Below are 15,313 nucleotides of genomic sequence, written 5' to 3'. Positions count from 1 at the left end.
CTTAGCATAGAATGACAATCACAATAACTACTTTTTGTTACATTTTCTATTAAAATGGAATAATATTAATTTTCGAAAATTAACGCCTACTGCGATCGTTCCCTCGAAAAATAACTTTGAGACACTATGGTCTGAGGACAGAGGGTCGTGTGTTGAGTTTTAAATCGACCAAGTGGCTCGCTCAATCCCCTTTGCGCATCGTATTTCTCTTGTACTCTCTCGTATATGAGCAAACTGTACCGGGTTGCCAGCATACATTTTATTATTTTGATGAGAAGTTTTATCACATTAATCTATCGTATGGGTTGGACATTACATGGATTCCAATGAAAATGAAAAAATATTCAACTTTCACAAAGACTGAATGCCTGTGTGTTATCATGTGTTATCAGGAAACCAAAGCGAAAAAAAATGCGGATGCATTGAAACTTTTTATGTACTAATCGCATCTTAACTAAATTATTTAGAGTTTGTCACGGTAGATTTATGATACAAGCCTTCAAAGCCGAGATATTCGATGAACAAATAGAGGTATGCATTTCCGAGCGTTCCATTTTTCAGCAGTTTTTCAGTCAGAAAAAAATACAACACGACCGTTAAACTCAATGAATCATTCTGAAAATTTCACAGAATATTCTCAACTAAATTTCGAAGACATTGTCAGGTGGGTTTTTCTACATTCGGCACCGTTTCCATAAAAAAATTAATTTGAAACGGGAAAATAGCAAAAAACCTACCACTTTACGATACTGTCCTCAGCCCTTAAACGATATAATCAATCAATCAAAACGATATAACTTTAGCACGTTTTCATAGAATTTTCAATCTGCCAAGGCATTATCACAAGATAATGTAAAAAATCAAAGAACTATTTTTGTGATGAACCCTACATTAATATAGAAGAAAATATGAATAATTCGAGAAAGGCACCTTCGCATCACTACATGATTAAGACAGACTTTTTGCATCGTCGCTCTAACTGATGGTTTCAAATTTTACACACACACTTCATCCTGTAACTTTGGAATCGGAAGTCGGATCCGGATAAAATACAGTTTCAATCTATTGGATCGAAAGGTCTCTCAGTTTTTTTAGTATAGCCATATCTGAAAGTCTTGTTTTAGAGTAGCCATATTTGTGAGTTCCCTCTTGAAATTTTTAAATCTCTGCTTCCGGTACTTCTGGAACCGGGAACGGTTACTATTAACTATATAACCTCCAAACTAAAAAAGTTTTGAAGGAACTTTGATTATCTGGAAGCTTTTCCTCACTTTTTAGCAAAAGCTTTCTCAGTATTTGCTTAGTCTTCCGATTTTTCCAAGGTTTCGCTTCACAATGGCCCAATATAATTCTATTTAACAAAGATCGCCGGTGTTCGGTAGATTGCAGCTCTTTGCTACAATCTTGATTTTGTTTCCCGCATAGTTTCGGTTTTTAGATGAATGGTAGTAGCAAATTGCGGACAATCTTTTAGGTAAACCCTCTGATTGGTCGTACCTGAAGTTATGAAGATTTCGCTCTTTAAAACACAACTACAAACTACCTGCATAACTAAATACTTTTAGAGATCTGTCACAACCTTTTTGGCCTTAAAATGAACGTCAACCTTTCCACGTTGCAACGCATTTTAAAACTCAAAAGCTAGAACATGCTTGAAGCCTGCTTTGACATTTGTTTGTTCAGTGATTACCACTCAGTCAAATTTTGTCCGCTCTTGTCGTCTTGTTATTTACGCGCTTTTGTTTTCCAACTGGGCTCCAGCTACTCGTTCCTGTTTCGGGGTGTTTATTATCTTTAACGACCTAAACCCTGCTGGTTGCCTCTCCTTTTGGACGAAATAATAACCTTTTCAGTCCCATCTCGGATGGAAAAGCTCGAATTACGCATAATCAGCCTAAGCACTGCACTCTGCTGTGACTTGGAAATGTCGTTCCACTTGTAGCTAGCTTCTGCTTTCCAATCGAGAGTCAAGCTATCTCGAGTACGCTTTAAAATGGTGCTTACTACATCGAACGAAAAGTCTCGGGCCTCTCACAGAATAGACGTGAATAGTTTCGAACCGCGTGTATTTTTGAGAACAAGCCTCTAGATGGTCCAATACCAAATCATTTTCATGACAATCTATCCACTAGTGTTTGAATAACAGCTGATCGTGTCAGACGAGTTCTAGTTTACATCAAGCTATGGAAAAAGACGAGTTTCATCATTCATCATAAAAGCAACGGTGAAATTGAATGATTTACGGTACGGATTGGTCCACCATCTCCCGTATTCTCCAGATCTAGCCCCCAGCGACTATTATCTATTTCCAAACCTGGAAAGGTTTCTCCAGGGAAAAATTTTTCATCGAATGCTGAGATCATTGCAGAAACGAAAGCCTATTTTGAAGGCCCTGACAAGTCATTTTTTTAAAGGGTACCGATTGGTCAAGGGTATCGTTCTAGATGGAGATTATACTTAAGACCCGGGACTTCTCATTCCATGTAGTACGATCAAACAAGGAATTCCGAGTGATTTTGCTTTATCGAGACATAGACAATAACATGGCGTTAAAGGTGTTGTTTGCATTTTCGTAGTGACATTTAAAACGACTCTGCTAATAACACACGACTAAATTTTGATCTGCGCTTAACTTATATCGTTTTCGTTTTTGAACCTACACGCGAGCGACTCTGACTCCGAGTAAAACGAACACGTGGTACGCGCCCTAAACAACAACTCATAGAAAAAAGAAAAAAATAAACAAATTCGCATGGATGTCGTGGTGCGACCTGAGAAAATTTTCAGAGCAAAACTACGCGATTGGAGTCCGATCTAGAGCTACCTCAGGTTGCTAAAACAAACATCTCAAAAGTCGTTTGTGCGACTCTGTGTCAGCTCTCGGGCTGCTTTGATCGATAAACGAAAACGGTATTGGAATCACTCATTTTCACCACAGCCAGCGACTACTTGACTACATCCCTGTAGAAAACCGAACGAATTGCACTGTTACGACGAGAAAATAACCACATTGCAACTGGAATGAGAGTACCTGTGGCAAAATAATAAATCAAACATTACATAAGCCGCTAGTTTCGCGCACACCTACCAGCAGCCTAACCCGACAAGAACCACCGCGTAGGATAACATCTTGCTCATCGCCAACCGATCGGTTCCAAGTTGGTTGTACGGTGAAGTACGGCGCGATCGCGTTAGACAGTTGCAGCCACCGTGACGTGCGATGAATGAAAATGAAAGTAGCAAAAATAAGGCAAACAGAAAAAAAAGATCGAACATAACCGGGCAATATTTGGACCAAGATCGGTTCCGTAATAAGTGTGTGTGTTTTGTGTTTGGTTATTTTTTGCAGGTTGGAAAAGAAACAACTAGTAAGTGAGACAGTAGTGCAGCAAGAAATAGGTAACCATTGCAAACCATCGTAAATGTAGTTTGAACCACTTTTGCCACCCGGCGGATCAGCTCAGGCAGTCGCGGCAAGTCGGGCAGGTCCCGCTACCATCACATCACTGCTACGAGATTGGTGAGTAACGAGCATGGGTTGATTCATGCTTTGCTTATGTTGATTTGTTTACGTTCGTGGTTTGTGCTGTATTGGAGCTTTTATAAATTTGCTAAATTGCATTTTACTTCACTACATTTGACGATCTTGCTTTCTACTCGTTTTTGAACGGCTTTTTGACTGTGCGGACTCAGCTCAGCATTTCTCAAAATTTCTCAATCCTTCTTTCTGTCAACCAACATTCCACAAATTGACAAACTCTAATTATAAAAAGACCTGCACGCTAGACGTGACATTGCCGATCGATCATCAAGCCGGCAATCAAGCATTTGTTTGCTGCGTCATCATTCCTCGGGTCCATCAAACAAACGGCCATAAATCCGGGTAAATGGATCGACTCATGGTGAACAATATTTCTCCATCAAATCAACACCATTTCCTGCTGTGACGAATATTTTTACTTCGCCATCGGAATGTGCCTCGGGTCCAACTCCAACAGTCCTTGGCGTCGGTGCGTATGTGCTTGCTCGATAATATCCTATTCTTTCCGTCCGCTATGTCCCACTGATAATGACTAGACACAAACATTATGCCATCCAGGCAGGACGGGTGACCGGCTCCGATTATCCTCGCATTTCCTGGATGCTATAAATTTTCCATATCAACGAACGGCTAAGGCCGAGGTGGGTGTTGGTGAACACAGCAGGACGATAATTATCGCAAGCACAGGACATTACCGCAGTTGGTCAGCTTTGGTCTCTCTAAAGCTCTTGCAATCGTTAGGTCCGAAGAAAAATCGGTTATTTACAAGCCATTTTAAGCCACTGGAGCACTTCGCTTTCATTGGTAGGGCAAGCAGTAGGCCTTGATTATGTTTAGTAATTTTCAAAAAAAATACCAAAGAGCAGTGGGCTCCCGTGCTTTACGGTCTTTAATATCAAACTGAATACGATTTTTGTAGAGTACAATATGAGCGTAAGCATCGATTTACGAACCATACCCCATCTGTGATTGAAAAAATGAAAAAACAATCATTCAAATTGGTTATCACCTGTGGTAACTAGTACGGTTCTTAATTTATAATCATCTACAAGGAACCACCCGCGATCCCATTTCAACCAGAATATTAGTTGATTTTCTGAATTCGATTGGTTAAAATTTGATACAACTAATCGATTGTTGTTTTAACTAAACTGTCATTTTTTGTTTTTCGATTAGCAGAAACGATGGTTGAAACAACTAATTTAACTGTTTGAAAAAAAATGCTGTCAATTAGTGAGGACACATACCTTTCAGTTTCAACAAATATTTTAGTTGAAATAACTGGTGTTGTTATTGAAACAAAATTCTGTTAGTTGAAAAATTAATCGGTTTTATTTGTTTTAGACATTGCAAATAGTTGAATCAACTCGAACAATGTTATTGATTTGCGAAAATAATCAAAATATACTTACTGATACACGTCATGATCTATTTGAAATAAGTTCGGTATGTTGAGATTCATGAAATAAATATCGTTGTTAAAATATAAACAGTATTTTAAATTGACATGTAATATCATTAGGGCTGGGAAAACCACCGATCACTGCTGATTTCAAGTGATCTTAACCAAGGAATAAATTATCATTACGAAATCAGAACTGATCTGATCTCTAAGTGATTTTTTAACTAGTACGGTTCTTAATTTATGATCATCTACCAAAGTGTAATGCTAATATGTGTAATGGATAGGAAATCTGTGGATTCATACATTTAAAAACTGCAATTAATAGAAGAAAATGTACTTAAAATAATTTAAATGTCCATCGATTTTTTGAAAACCGTAAATCTTTCTCTAATGTTTCAATCCATTTAAATGAAATTTTAGCTCTTTCAGTACTGGAAGTTTGGAAACGACACGTTTTAAAGAAGTTATGTTTGATGGAAACCTCGAACCAAAAATCAATTTTGTATACCCACTTCAAAAATCCGATGTGGTCAGGCTCAAAAATCGCGAGGTCCTTGGAATTGGATAAGTCGGCCATGTGCGGCATTGTTCTCAAACATTTCCATGAGCGGCATACTATCGATCGGCAGTAGGCAGTAGGCGTCATAAGTTACCTAATGTCGTTTTCACTTGATGCCAAACCTAACCCAGTTTCCACTGCTGTCAAACCGTTTGTTTGAAGCTAGTTTCCAACCTAGTTTCAACGTTGTTGAACTAGAAATCTAGTCAGTTTCGAATCTGGTTTTCTTTGTCAGGTTTGCTCAAATCGCCGTTGTTAAGTGCGAAACCAACACAGTTTCGTGAAAAGTGTTTGTTTGATGAAATTACCTTGGATCAGTTTCAGTTTTCTCAAGCGAAAACGACATAAGAATCGGAAGCATCTAGTCACTAGTCGTATCATACTATTGCCGAGAAATTCTATACGAGCAAAAACCATCCTAGAAAGATTCGTCTACGAGAAGAATTTTACTCCTTCCGAACCAATAAATAAGCAAAACGGTACACTGAAACAGAATCTAGTGGCAAAAAACGTGCCCGAAAGATGAACAATAAAGATTTTACGAACTGTGACGAATACACCGATATGGACTACGACACGTAAGTGAAGATAAATTATGAACAGCAGCTCGAACAAAAGTTCTAGAAACCCATTGGTCGAGGTGATCAGTCTTCAGCAAATTCGACTTTATCGTTGCCGATAAATACACACAAAAAATATGATCAGGCAAGGTTTTTGCAGCTGTGGATAAAAACAGGTTTCCGTGACAAACAAGTTTATGATTTCCCAAATATACTAGCAGGAGTGCCAAAAAGGATATTCTTCCGTACAAGCTGATAATGGACATGTTCTGGCTCGATTTGGCAAGCTGTCACCACAACAGGGAAATACTACAGTGGTATTGAGACAACCAACCCATCCTTGATCTATTTAATTGAGAAAAAACATGTTCTAATTCACCTAGTGGTGTAATGATGCCTTTCTCATATTACTCATGACATCAAAAATATTACTGTGGAATTCGCAAAAACAACTGTTCATTGAATAGAAATAGGAAAGTTTGTTCAGACTCAATCCAACAAACTCTACAAATCCTGTTTACCCTGTAGTTCCGGGACCGGAAGTAGTATCCACAACTTTGAACCTATAGGTTTGTGAAAACCGATTTGAGTGAAGTCGTTTTTGCCTTTCTCATATAGAAAGGTTATGCAATCACTGTAAAAACCGACTTTTGAACCGAGGCCCCGAGTGTCATATACCATTCGACTCAGTTCGTCCAGTACGCAAAATGTCTGTGTGTGTATGTATGTGTGTGTGTATGTGTGTGCGTGCGTATGTGTGTATGTAACGATTTTTTGCACTAACTTTTCTCGGAGATGGCTGAATCGATTTTCACTTAGATTAGAACTTAGATTCAAATGAAAGGTTTTGTGGTCTCATACAAAATTCCTGAATATTATTTGAATCCGACTTCCGGTTCCGGAATTATGGGGTAAAATGTGCAAAAAATTGTAAAAATAAGTTCACTAACTTTTCTCAGAGATGGCTAAACCGATTTTCACAAACTTAGGTTCAAATGAAAGGTCCTGTGGTCCCATACGTAATTCCTGAATTTCATCTGGATCCGACTTCCGGATCCGGAAATATAGGGTAAAGTGTGTTAAAAATTGTATACCATCACTGAAAAGGGCGAAAACCCGTAAAAAGTTTTCAAAATCGACCTCAAATCTTCTCTAATTAATAGTTTTTATCAGTAGATGGTCAAACAAGCCGATTTCGGTTATTCTTTTTAGGAACCGAAAATTATTTTGAAGAATACCACAGTATTGTATATAATAGTATGATTGATATGAGAAAGGCATCATTACACCACTAGGTGGATTGAAACAGGTTTACAGTTTTTGATCACTATTTCCAATACCGGATTCAGATGACCGAAATAGCAGAAGTAGGTTCGTTTGCCACCAGATATGACCTACAAATTAGAACCTAGTTAAACCTAGACTTACTATCTCATGCTCTATTTCGATAAAATCAATTAAACAAAATCTAACAAACGAAGCGAACCTGCGTTTCTATTAATGCTGCATATGTAAGTCAAATCAACAGCATAAATCAACAGCATAAAAATGTAGTATGATTATTATTTTTATTATTATTATTATTATTGACATCACTACACAACTGAAACGGTATTACTGCACTACCGGCTGTGCAAATTGCATATTTTTTCAAATAAGTTTGAATTCAATGACATTCGTTTATTCTTTCGATCGCGCTTATCATAGAATAACTAAAACTTTTATCAACCGCTGCACCGTCTTTTACCAATATCACACACCAGTAGCAGACATCCGTAACCGTTTCGATTTCTTTATAACGTGTACGAAATAGAACAAAGCCCACATCGTTCGTTTTGTGTTTTCTTCTTCTTTCGGTGTTGTACATATTGTCAATCTACATGGCGATTTGAAAACGTTGACACTCATCGCCCTGTAACTGTGGAACCGGAAGTCGAATCCGGATGAAATTTCACAGTAACTTAAAAAAAATTATGAGCAATAATTCAAATCAAGATTTGTGAAAATCGTTTCAAGCATCGCAGAGAAATCGAAGTGTGTTATATTTTTGGAGTTTTTATTCACCACCTTCGGTGCATCCGGAACAGGAAAAGGGGGGATCAGTAATGCCTAATTATATTTTTTTGCCCACAAACTCACAAGCTTTGCAAACTATAAGAATTTATCAGACAGTTTTATATGTTTTTGACCATCGTTCGTAAAAAAAATACCAATGAGATTGGTAATTTTCTACTTATCACGCTTTAGTTCCGGAACCGGAAGTCGGATGCGGATAAAATGTTCTAAATTTTTTAGGAAACTATTAGACCTTTCATTTAAATATTAGTTTGTGAAAATCGGTTAAGAAGTTTCCGAGAAAATTGAGTGCACACTTTTACTCTAATTTCCACATATTACCATGTAACTCCGGAACCGGAAGTCGGATCCAAATGAAATTCAACAGCAGGCTATAGAACCATTAGACCTTTCACTTGAATCTAAGTTTGTGAAAATCGGTTCTGCCATCTCGGAAAAAAGTAAGTGCATAGTTTTTCAATATTTTTGGTGCATATCATCCTTTATCTCCGGAACCGGAAGTCGGATCGAGATGAAATTCAACAACAGGCTATGGGACCATGAGACCTTTTACTGTTTTTACCAGTCCTATAATGGCAAAATAGATTACGGAAATTTAAAATCGATTTCCAAAACGATAAGTGATTAATTTCTCTACCAACCGATCATTCATTGCAAGATGGACACATTCAAGGAAAAGCAGTTTTTCTAACAAAACCTATACCCGGTTTTAACCTTTTGGTCGTTCGCCGGGGAAACTATTTCCTGTCCAAATTTTTTATCATCTATCTTTTTATTAAAAACTAATAAACTAAACTGAAAGTCACAATCATCCAATGAATCTCAACTTATGAGAAAATTTCTCCGAATACCCTATTACCAATAACCTAGTTACCCGATATTTGCAGAAAGTATCAGTTCTGGATAAGAACAAGTTTTCGCAAGAAAAACCTTTTCCCTTCAAACCACCCATATTACAATAAAAGGACGATTGACGAGAATGGGAGCGGGTCATTTCGCCGAAAGCCATCTCGCCGAAAGCCATCTCGCCGAAAGTCGTTTCGCCGAATAGATCATTTCACCGAAAGTCATTTCGCCATCGGAAGCGGCGGCCTCTTGCATACAAAACTGTAACCGCCCCGTTTGCCCGGTCTATTCAAAGCTAGGTTTCTTTTCTTCAGTTAGGTCCGAACGAGCGGTAGCGATGTCGTATAGCATACGAACAAAACGAAATAGCGAAGCCGCATTAGATATTTTTTTCATTTGCACTTAGTTATCGGCAAATACCACAAACAATTGCCTGATAGATACACTAATAAAGTCAACAAGTGTTCTGGGAATTACGTTCGGAGGATCATGAATAAGCCTACAAAAATTATTCAAGTCTTTCTGGATTAATTCAGAAGTGCGATTGTAACAGTTCGGCTGAAAAGTTCGTATCGTTTAATAGAAACACACATTTTTTTGCCAAAATTCGTTTTTATTATTCAATATAATTGCCATCAGAGACGATACAGCGATTATAGCGATCTTCCAACTTTTCGATACCATTTTTGTAGTACGATTTGTCCTTTGCCTCAAAATAGGCCTCAGTTTCAGCGATTACCTCTTCATTGCTTCTAAATTTTTTACCAGCGAGCATTCTCTTGAGGTCTGATAACAGGAAAAAGTCACTGGGGGCCAAATCTTTTCAAGGTAGTCGATGAAAATTATACCATGCGAATCCCAAAATACAGACGCCATAACCTTACTGGCCGATTGTTGAGTCTTTCCACGCTTTGGGTTCGGTTCATCGCGTTCAGTCCACTCAGCTGACTGTCGATTGGACTCCGGAGTGAAGTGATGGAGCCATGTTTCGTCCATTGTTATATATCGACGAAAAAAATCGGTTTTATTTCGATATAACAGCTCCAAACACTGCTCAGAATCATCAATTCGTTGTTGTTTTTGATCGATTGTGAGCTCACGCGGCACCCATTTTGCACAAAGCTTTCTCATATCCAAATATTCGTGAATAATATTTCCAGCACGTTCCTTTGATATCTTTAGGGTGTCAGCTATCTCGATCAACTTCACTTTACGGTCATTGAAAATCATTTTGTGGATTTTTTTCACGTTTTCATCGGTAACAGCCTCTTTTGGACGTCCACTGCGTTCATCGTCTTCGGTGCTCATATGACCAGTACGAAATTTTGCAAACCACTTACGAATTGTTGCTTCGCCCGGTGCAGAGTCTGGAAAACACTCATCAAGCCATTTTTTGGTATCGGCGGCACTTTTTTTCATCAAAAAGTAGTGTTTGATCAACACAAGAAATTCCTTTTTTTCCATTTTTTCACAATAACAAAAGTAGCTTCACTCAAAATGCAATATCTCACAAACTAATAATCAGACAGCTGTTAAATTTATACACGTATCTTTTAAAGGTTGGTATTAACTGAAAATGGTATGGATTTAATTCTAGTGGCGTCTTCTCATAGAAACGATACGAACTTTTCAGCCGATCTGTTAGGTCGAAAAGCGGGAGTAAACATTATCATTTTTCATTTGTTATTATTTATCAATTCCAATCACGATATTAAGACTAATAAACAATTCGGTGAAATGACCTTTCGGCGAAATGACTCTTTCGACGAAATGGCTTTCTGCAAAATGACCCTGCTCCGAACGACAATAATGTTGAGAAGTGTAGTTGGTTTGCAGAAAACTAAATGTGCAGCTTAAATCTTTTTATGGTGGCAGGTGTTTATACAGGAGGGATGTCATTAAGGAATTTGTTTTAAATAGATCCAGTAGAGTCTGTTTTGCCATCATTAATAACCTCAAGATATAAGCCAAGACGAATGATACGATTTAATATTATATTAATATTATATAAATATTAATTAATTTTTCATATGCGTTAAACTCATTCCAAAGAGACAACAACGAAGTCTCAAATCAGCGACTGATTGCAAAGCAGAAAGTGAAGATAGACTTGCGATGCGGTGTCTGTTATTTTCTGTTTATACTGTCAAGTAAAGCGAAGCATGCTTGGTTCTTCTGGTCGATTAGGCTGTCTCTTCATTTGTTTTCATATGCAGGGTAGTTTAATTAGTAAAACAATTTCCTCGGCTAAAAGCTAGCTCCGGGTTCGAGTCTCGTCTCTGCGGTAACATTTTCGCGGTTTTAATTACATAGTTTCATTCGAATGTCATGTTTTCAACCTGTTTTCCTCCTTAGTTACTGATCATATTTAGTAATTATTTTTTTTTTTATTTGATCAATCGATGTACTATTTGCTTGCAAAAGGAGTTTTCAGCGAAGCGACTGACAAATAATTACCCATTACTGTCGCTAAGAACCATAATCTCACATGAAAAGAATGTTCGAACTGAAATCAAACGAAAAGCGGATTACTGCGTTTCATTTTCTAGCTCCTATGCGGCTCAAGGTTGAAGCCAATGTGAACGCGATTCAATGCTTTGACCAAAGTAACTGTCTCGCACGCGCATCTTAACGCTTCGCGTGACGCTTCCACTCTGGCAGCACTGTACGATATAAACGTGGTAATACAGCCTCTAGTTAACAAGTACATATTTTCATTAGCGTCTCATTTCAATATTACACACAGCATCGAACAATCCGACGAAACGATCTGAGTAATTTATAAATGAAGTTCTGCTATGTTTTAGTGATATGAATTCTGACTAATAAACCAGGAGAAACAGAGACAGATCTCAACTGACTCGTTTGTTTCTCAATTGCCGTAGCTACTTACCATTGAATAATGCACTCGAAATAAGATAAGGTCAGCAAGTAATTTCCTCGAACTAAATGTTATTCGAAGCAAGCCAACCCTATTTCTCCGAATGAATATGCTTGCTGTGTTAACAAGCTAAAGTTTCATCGTCCTACAACAGTCTAGCGAAGGCGATGTTAGTAAGAATTTCATCATGACCTATTGTATGTACGCGAAGTGATTATTTCGCCGCACTCTTGATGCGTTCGCTCTACGGGGAAAACCTGGAGGTACAATAGTATGTGTACTCACTTTTATCGTGCGTTCATGGCCGCACGTTAATTGTTATTTTATTACTTTACCGCACATACTCCGGGTACGGTGCAGTCGAAAGCAAACGTTTATGCTTACTTGATGGTGCTGTCTGTAGGCAGGAAAAGACATTGTTGGAAGTGATAAAAAATACCTTGAAATGGGAAAAGTAGGCCGGTTCTGGGTTCCTCTAATAGTTCATGATGTCACTGTGCAAGATGGAATACAAGTCGTGGTCCGATTTCACGACACTCGAAAACACGGCTATTTTGCGGTTAACCTATATGGGGTAATAAACTGGTGAAACTGATGTCAACATGTTTTATATGAACCATTTATTGTTAACCAGCTCCTTTATGAACTAACGATTTCACCGAAGCCAAGCAAATTAATTTAAAAGATAGTATGGAACGACCGCTTTTGTTACTACTAAAGATGGCTTGTTTAACGAATGTTGCTTTACAAAACCTTCGTTTAGAGTGTACATTTATCTTTAGAGTGCTATCGACTTCAAACATTCTTCTTCAAATAAATTGTAAATTTGAGAATGTTTAAAAACGTTGTAGAATAAGCAAAACCCTATTTCATCCTAATCTCAAGAAAATGTAACAAATCAGGGCCATCGAGAGAAAAATAGAAAAGTTGTTAAAATGAAGAGTTTTTAAAAGAATTAACTTTACAATAATATAATAATTCTCAAGCTCAATGTGTTTTTAGGTTTTATATTGTTTCATAATGAATAATATGCAACAACTATAATATGCAACGAATATGCAACATCTTCGAATTGCCGGGTCCTCCGAAAAAGTTCGGACCGAGGAGATTCACCCTTTCCCCTACTCTCTTGGACCTCCTGAGTACTGCAAAGATTGAATTTGAATCATGAAAAAAAACGAAACAAAAGTTTGAAGTTACTTCAAAATACCACCTGTGAAAAATCAAATGAAATTTTTGTTTCAGCCTTCGCCAATATTAACTACTACTACTACGGCTGGATTTAGTTTCATGCCACTTTTGGAATAGTTTCCTCGAATGGTATTTTTTTCCAGGATGAAGAGACCAACTCGATTCAGTACCAGTGCCGTAAAATTTCATTTACCAGGACTTATATCAACCTTCATTACCTATTCACAATTGCTTATTATCTATTCACACTTACTGACTGATGTTCACGCCTGTTCATTTAAACTTGTTCACTGCCGGCGATTGAGACAGTGAAACTGGTAGATTCATTGGCACTTGAAACGAAGCAAGCTAAACCTGCGATGAATAGGCTTGGTTATTCAATTGACGATGAATCCTGTGGATCTCATTTGAATATGACCACGAAAGTCGACTGAATGAATACACGGACAGTGGAAGGTCAGTAATTTCATTTCCATCGAAATTTTTGCATATACATCCTTCGAATCGATAACTAAGGAGTGTATCGATAAGTAGTTAGCAACATTCAAACAGTTATTACTCTGAAATGGCTTAATTTTTTGCAGCGTGTTTTGCGGTGACATGTTTGTTTACGTGTCAATAACAGCAGCGCAATCGATTGGTTTCGGTACGGTTTATCGTTTCAATGATGAGTCGAATTGATCCGGAAACGCGAAAGAAAATTCTGCACATTTGATGCTCAGAAAGTGGTGTCCGGTACAACGGGTACAAAACGGGTGAAAGTGCACCACACCAGTGTCAAAAATATTATCGAGAAGTTCGGTAAGACCCTTTCCATGAAGGATTTGCCCCGATCCGGTAGAAAAACGGGTCCCAGCCAGCCCGGCCGGGACATAAAAGTGATTGAGTACATCAGGAAAAACCCATCGGCGTCGACACGGGATTTGGCCAAGCAGTTCAACACCAGCATCGGGATGATTCAACGGATCAAAGTGCGGAACTTCCTGAAAACGTACAAGAAACAGAAGCTGCCGAAAAAGTCCCTGGTACAGCAAGTTTAGGCCAAAACAAGAGCGCAAAAACTGTATAACTGGATTCTACAGAATAAATACGGATGCATCCTGATCGACGACGAAAACTACGCCAAGGAAGACTCTCGAGCGCTGCCCGGACTGCAATATTATACGAAATCGGTGTACCAGGACCTGAACGTCTCTGATACCACGGTGGCGTTGGAAAAGTTTGGGCAGAAGGTGTTGGTCATTCAAGCAATTTGTACCTGTGGTTTGCAGTCGTCGATTTTCTTCACGAAGGGCACAGTTAACGCAAAGGTGTACGAGGAAGAATGTTTGAAGAAGAAAATGCTGCCACTGTACAGAAAGCATAAGGCTCCTCCTCTCTTCTGGCCGGATTTGGTTTCAGCCCACTACGCCGGTTGTCAAAAAATAATGTACAATTCGTGGAAAAGAACATCAACCCACCGAACTGCCCGAATCTTCGGCCAATTGTAAGGTATTGGGCAATTGTCAAGCGGCACTTTCGGAAGGAAGGTACAGTGTCCCAAAACATGCAGGAGTTCAAAAAAACTGGACAGCTGTCACCAGAAAAGTCACAAAAGTAACTGTGCAGAATTTAATGAAGAATGTCAAGTCCAAAGTGTGAGCGTATCACAGAAACTAGGATTTTCTTTAATATAATCAGTGAAATGCATAAAAATGTTATTTTTCTACAATATATCGAAAACTGATGTCAAAATATGTTTTTTCTTTGCTTTTTTATTCAATAATCAATGTTGCTAACTACTTTTCGATATACTCCTTATTAATTATACAAAACTGCTGTTTGGAATCTGATATGAAACAATCAATTTGCTTATAATAATCCTTCATATAAAAGCAGTCGCTCTCGAATCATTCACATTAAATTCAATGAATTTCAATTGGAACAAGACGAGGACGAACAACAGCAAGAAGAAAATCAAACTTATTTGAAAATCGGAGAAAGCTTCGATTGACAAACAAAATTTGCAAAGTGTTTCACCGAAAGCAAAAATACTTGAAACACAGACAAGTTCCAGCGGATTCGGTGAAAACTCGCACTCGCGCTGGGAAACGGTACGACGACTTCTCTAGCAAAAATGGCATATATCTCATCATGGTTGGAAAAACATACGTCAAATTGATCGATGCATGAATGCAAAACTCACAGAAAGGATGACTATTTGGAAAAATCTAAAAAAGTTGATGATTTGACAAGCAATTATCCAAGTGAGAAG

General features: G+C 38.1%; 1 protein-coding gene across 2 annotated transcripts in view; it reads left to right on the top strand.

The window, feature by feature from the left end:
• The window catches only part of LOC131431197 (phospholipid-transporting ATPase ID), a 133,292-nt gene that overhangs the window by 6,196 nt on the left and 111,783 nt on the right, over positions 1 to 15,313 (top strand). The window contains exon 2 of one of the 2 annotated variants that reach the window (XM_058596775.1): positions 3,350 to 3,520. The exons of the other annotated variant lie outside the window; for it this stretch is intronic. The gene's annotated coding sequence lies outside the window, so the exon portion shown is untranslated. The remainder of the gene's footprint in view (positions 1 to 3,349; positions 3,521 to 15,313) is intronic. 2 annotated transcript variants of the gene reach the window in all.

This window comes from Malaya genurostris, chromosome 2 (assembly GCF_030247185.1).
Source record: "Malaya genurostris strain Urasoe2022 chromosome 2, Malgen_1.1, whole genome shotgun sequence".
Taxonomy (NCBI): Eukaryota; Metazoa; Arthropoda; class Insecta; order Diptera; family Culicidae; genus Malaya; species Malaya genurostris.
The sequence above is the reverse complement of the archived record's forward strand: the minus strand, read 5'-3'. Positions and strand labels throughout refer to the sequence as shown.